The sequence below is a fragment of the Condylura cristata genome, unplaced genomic scaffold, assembly GCF_000260355.1.
Source record: "Condylura cristata isolate star-nosed mole 26May11 unplaced genomic scaffold, ConCri1.0 scaffold00020, whole genome shotgun sequence".
Taxonomy (NCBI): domain Eukaryota; kingdom Metazoa; phylum Chordata; class Mammalia; order Eulipotyphla; family Talpidae; genus Condylura; species Condylura cristata.
In genome coordinates, this window is record NW_004567121.1 from 28,068,971 (window position 1) to 28,074,259 (window position 5,289).

A 5,289-nucleotide genomic window follows, 5' to 3' on the forward strand; every position below is an offset into this window, starting at 1 on the left:
TTCCAGCATCCAGAAGTATGAGAGATAACAGTGTATTATTTAGACATGTCTATGTCGATGGAATGGACTCAGCCAGGACATGCCTTGTGTCTCCTGAACATTAGATTCAGTTACTGTGACGTTGGCTGGAATATCACAGAAATGACGCTCCGTTGTTGGGCCATTCTGCCGATAGCAACACAGAGCCCTGGATTATAGGGATGTTGTCAGCCTTTTTCATTGAAAAGTCACTCTTGTCCTCCTGGAAACTAGTATTTAGTCAAGGATGTGGAGGGCACTGTTTAAACGTCCTGTCCCTCATCAGACTTGCAATTTCTAGAATGTGGATTCCTTTTTATTTTTTTAACATTTATTTATTTATGCATACAGAACTGGGGTACAGGTCAGAGGTGCAGGGGTGGTGAGAGGATTCACCAGAGACAGAGTGGGGAGCAGAGTAGGCAGATGGACGAAGTGCACTGCTGAGGGGAGCAGTGGACGAAACAGGAGAGATCTGTTGTGCCATCTGGGTCAGCTCCAGGTCCGGGGATCAAACTTGCACCAAAGCCATCAAACTGGCGCGTGTAGTACTGCGTACTAGCCCATTGTCCCAGTAGGGAGGGCCCTGAACTCTTGTTTTTTCAGGGGTTACAACCCGTGGTGTTGCCCACTGTTTGGTGCTCACAGAGCCCTGTTTCCCCATGGAACCCCTTTCTGTACAGCCATCATTCCTTGAGCACTTTCTTGCTTTTACATGTGACATGTTCTGGGTCTATCTTGTTCTTTGCTCAGCCCACTTTCTGGGTCTGCCACTTCTCTGAGAAGGTCCAGTTCATTTTAGTGGAGAATGGTGCTTAGAAACAGAGCTCCGAGCATGAGGCGTTCTCATTGCTGCTGAGCTTTCACTGCTGTCAGGTGCTGTCTGGGGATAAAGCATATGTGTAGACGTACAATCACGTGCACACACATGTCATATATGGGCTTCAGATCTTGAAGCTCAGATTTGGGATGGAGGGAAAGTTGTTCAAGGGCAGAGTCTCCTATCCTGGAAGATGAGGGGGATTTTCTGAGGGAAAGTGGTATTCTGCCACTGGAATTCTAAGCTGGGAGAACCTGAGGCTGTCGGCCACCATCTTGGAGTCTGTTTAAAGTAAGCGGGAAAGAAGACAGCAACATAGTCGGGAGCAGAGGAGAGTGATGCAGAGCGAGAACTAGCTCTGGAGCTGGCAAGCAGCCTGGGATGGATCTGTTCCTGGGTTACCCCATTGTTTAAACTCTGAACTGCTGAATCCATTTTTTGTTCAGCTAGTTTAGACTAGAATTCAGTCCCTGCAACCGAGTCTCTCTCTCTCTTTTTTTCCAGGTTCATAATTCATTGTACAAATTACCACACGATGAGTTGACACTCGTTCCTCCAGGTATGGAGCTGAACCCACACATGCTGCTTTCATAGCTGGAGTCTCTTCAGACCTTGATTTGAAGTATAACTTGAAGCATAAGACCAGTCATTCTTCCATACGTGGCCAGCACCATCCTCCCAGTGGGCATGTAGTAATTGATATATATATATATATATATTTTAAACACCAGTGATTGGGGTTGGGCAGCAGTGTCTGGACCTGCCTTGATTTCAGTCTTGCGGAAGATACATACCTCGCAAGCTGTGTCCTTTGTCATCACAACCACCCCTCAGTCCTGGAGATCTTGACTAATGTGACAATCCTAGTTGGAAGGAGAGTTATGACCATTTGTTAGAGACGAACAACCTTCATGAAAAGTGGTCGGGAATGTAATGGATAGTAAGATGCCCTGAGGAGTGAGCCGCTGGGAGTGCTGAATTCTAGCAGGATGGGAGAAGTCCTCCCAGGAAGTCAGGGAGGAGGTGTGGCAGTGGCATGTAGAATGGTTTCAGGACCAAACTGATGGAGAGGACAAGAGGTTTTACAAGGTGTTGGGGCCCAGGGTAGCCCAACATGACCGCTCTCTTCTGAGTTAGGTATGTGGGAACTAAGTCTGCCATGGGAGGCCCTGAATGGGGGATGGGTGTGGACCCATCTGAGGGAAAGGCCCCTGTAATGGTTACTACGTGTGTCTGGGTCTATAGCAGTGTCCACTTCCTGGGCCTTACAGTTGCTTGAAGCTGTATGGGTGGCTTCAACCAATGAGTGACAGACAGCAATTGTCATGTGATTTGCTCTAGGGCTCTCTTTGAGGTGGTGGCTCTAGTCAATCAGGATATTCAATGAACTCTATCCCGCAGGAGATGTGCCACAGACATGTACAGGAGCAAGAAAAGCAGCCTTGTTTTTAAAAATAATATATTTAATACATTTAACATAATCTTGTGCTATGCTCTTTTTTATTGGGGACATATATACACACATACATACAATTGCTATTTTAACCATTTTAAGTGTACAGTTCAGACCATTGAGCACATTTCACCATACCTCTTCCCAAAGTAAACTCTGTACCCACTAAACACTAACCCCCTACCTCCCCTCCCCCATTTCCTGGCAATCCCTATTCTACTTCAGATTCTCTCTGAATCTGACTACTCTAGTAAATGAAATCATAAAACATTTGTCCTTTTGTGTCTGATTCCTTTCACTGAGCATATTGTCCTCAAGGCTCCTTCATGTTTTAGCATGTGTGAGAGTTTCCTTCCCTTTAAAGATTGAATAATATTCCATTGTATTTATATAGCACATTTTCCTTATCCATTCATTAACTGAAGAACATCTGGGTTGTCTCCACCATTTGGCTATTGTGAATGATGCTTCCATGAACTATTTGAGTCTCTGCTTTCAATTTTTGGGACCGTATACTTAGAAGTGGAATTCCTGGATCATATGGTAATTTTTAACTTTAATTTTTGTGAGGACACACCATACTTTTTGGCTTTAAGTCACTGAGACTTGGGGTTGTTTGTTACCCACAGATAACCTAGCTATCCTGACTGATACGGCCCCTCACCCAGAGATTATCTAGGCTCAGTCTGGGGGTTGGTGAGGTGACAGTGGCTCAGACACGAGAGGCCACAGCAACCAAAGGCTATATCAATGAGCTGAACCCAGCATGCTGATGTGTGAGGAGGGATAGAGCTCACTGAATATCCTGGTTGACAAGAGCCACCATCTCAAGGAGAGCTCTAGAGCAAATTACATGACAATTGCCATTTGTCACTCATTCTTTGGAATCTGACACTCAGTTAGAATCAGTGCAGGGTGAACCAGCACTGATATGCCCCTTGTCAGGACCACCTAGACGGTCTCCCTCGTGCTAATGACCTTGGGGCCAGGCTCCAGAACCAACATTGCAGACACAAAGTTGCTTCTGACTGGACACAGACCCCTCAGCAGGTGACTTTGGGTGCCATGGGCCCAGACACATCCTCAAGCTCACACACTCCATGGGCAATGATCATTACAAACAGTTCTGTTCAACAGACGCTTATGTGTGCCATTGTGACTGGAGAATTACAGCTGGCTAAAAGCAACTATAAAGTTTTATGAAACTCCATCCGAACTTGATCTGAAGCTTCATCGGAAATGGTGATTTCAGATGAGCTGGCTTTGATCCTGTCTCTGCCACCTTCCAACTGTGTGACTTTGACTAAGCCTCCACCTCTTCATCTGTAGGGAGAGGATGATACACGGGGCCTGTAAGGACTATGGGAAAGCGCCAAGTTTGGAACCTGGCACACAGGAGATACTCCACAGATGGTCCTGATACTTGGGGCAGTGTCATTCATATAAGCCCTTGAGGAAGGGAGAGGCACGACAGCCATAGCTCTAAAAATGGCTTCCCCTCAGCTGAGCTTCAGTGTTTGTAGATGCTTCTTTCGCTGTAAAAGGCAAAGATCCTGCCCTACACATGCTCACCCCAGGTTTACTGAAAACATACTTCTGGGCTGTGGTGGTGACAGATAACAGACGTGGGCCCTGTCCTCATGGAGGAACTATGGTTTATCTTGGGGACCTCTCAGGCAGAGTCTGTGCAGGGCCTGTCATCAGTGGAGCGACCACTTGTGTGAGGATGACACCTCAAAAGTCAGAATAGTTGGAAGCTGGTCTCTGACCTTGAGGCCTGCCGATGGGGCAGATTAAGGGACCTGGAAGCATAGAGAACTTCCTGAAGGAAGTCAGTTTAGCATCCCAAAGAGCTAGGGCTGTTCCTGTGACCCTGGAGGGGATGAAGTTGGAGGAGGAGGAAGTGTAGGGCTGGTGTCACAGTGAGGGGCTGGGTGACCTTCTTCCGTAGGTCCTGCCCACAAGTGGGATGGGGGGTTTTGGGGGGAGCGAGCTCACCATGGCCTGGGTCAAGGAGCTCAGGACAGTGCCACTCGGCTGGAGCACAGAGCAGAATGGGGGCTGCACAGTGGGAGGCAGAAGTGGGGAGCCAGGCTGGGGTTGGGGGCCCAGCATCAGGCAGAGTGATAACTGGAGGGTGGCTGTCTGGGGAAGGGAAATGCCCCAAAGCAGAAACCGGGAGCCTCAACAACACCATAGGAAGCAAGAACCCCCCCCCCCCCAGCAGAGGGGTGAGTAAGCATGAGTGCAGAGTGTAGGTGTGCACAGAATCTTCCAGCTGGAAGAAGGGATCTTCAATGTCCTTTAACTCGACCTCTCACTCCATAAGATCTTTCGCTCTCCGTTGCCCAACTGAGGGCACTCAACTCTACTTGACGCCTCAAGGTACGGGAGCTCCCTCCCTTCCAGGGGGCTGACCCTACAGAGACGCTCGCGCCTCCAGGGCGGCCCGGATGGGCCTGGCGCCCCGACCTTGGCCCCACTGTGTGGGCTGGCCTCTACTCCGCGGCAGCACCTGACGGGGTAGCGGGTGGGGTGGCGGTTGCGACGCGTCTGGGCCGGCGCTGCTGTCCCCAGCCCCAGTGCTGAGGCACGCAGAGTGCAGTGGGCTCTGGTGGAGGTCGGGAGAACTGCAGGGCGAAGGCCGCGGGGGGCTCCGCGGGCTGCGGGGGGAGGCACTTGACACCGGCCCGGGGAGAGGAGGGGCCGCTGTCCCTGCGGCCAGTGCTGGATGCGGGGACCCTGCGCCGAGGCCGTGCCAGGTAGCCGGGCGCCCAGCGGGGGTTGGGGGGTGGGAGAGGGGACGGGCTGCAGCCAGGGCCCCCGGCGGAGTGACCGGAGCTGGCCGAGTAGGGGTGCCGAGGCCCAGCGCAGGGTTCGGGCGCTACGGAGTCCGGCCCTAAGTCTCGCAGCGTGCGGGGACCCCCAGCGGGGCCGCAAGGCCGGGAAGTCGAGGAGAGGGCGCTAGGACCGGCCGCGCGCCCGGGCCGCTCCCGCC

General features: G+C 51.1%; 1 protein-coding gene across 4 annotated transcripts in view; it reads left to right on the forward strand.

The window, feature by feature from the left end:
- The first annotated feature begins 4,993 nt into the window (after positions 1-4,993).
- Positions 4,994-5,289, forward strand: part of DNMT3A (DNA (cytosine-5-)-methyltransferase 3 alpha) — a 91,226-nt gene continuing 90,930 nt past the window's right edge. For all 4 annotated transcript variants that reach the window (XM_012727516.1, XM_004686391.2, XM_012727518.1 and 1 more), the window contains exon 1: positions 4,994-5,053. The gene's annotated coding sequence lies outside the window, so the exon portion shown is untranslated. The remainder of the gene's footprint in view (positions 5,054-5,289) is intronic.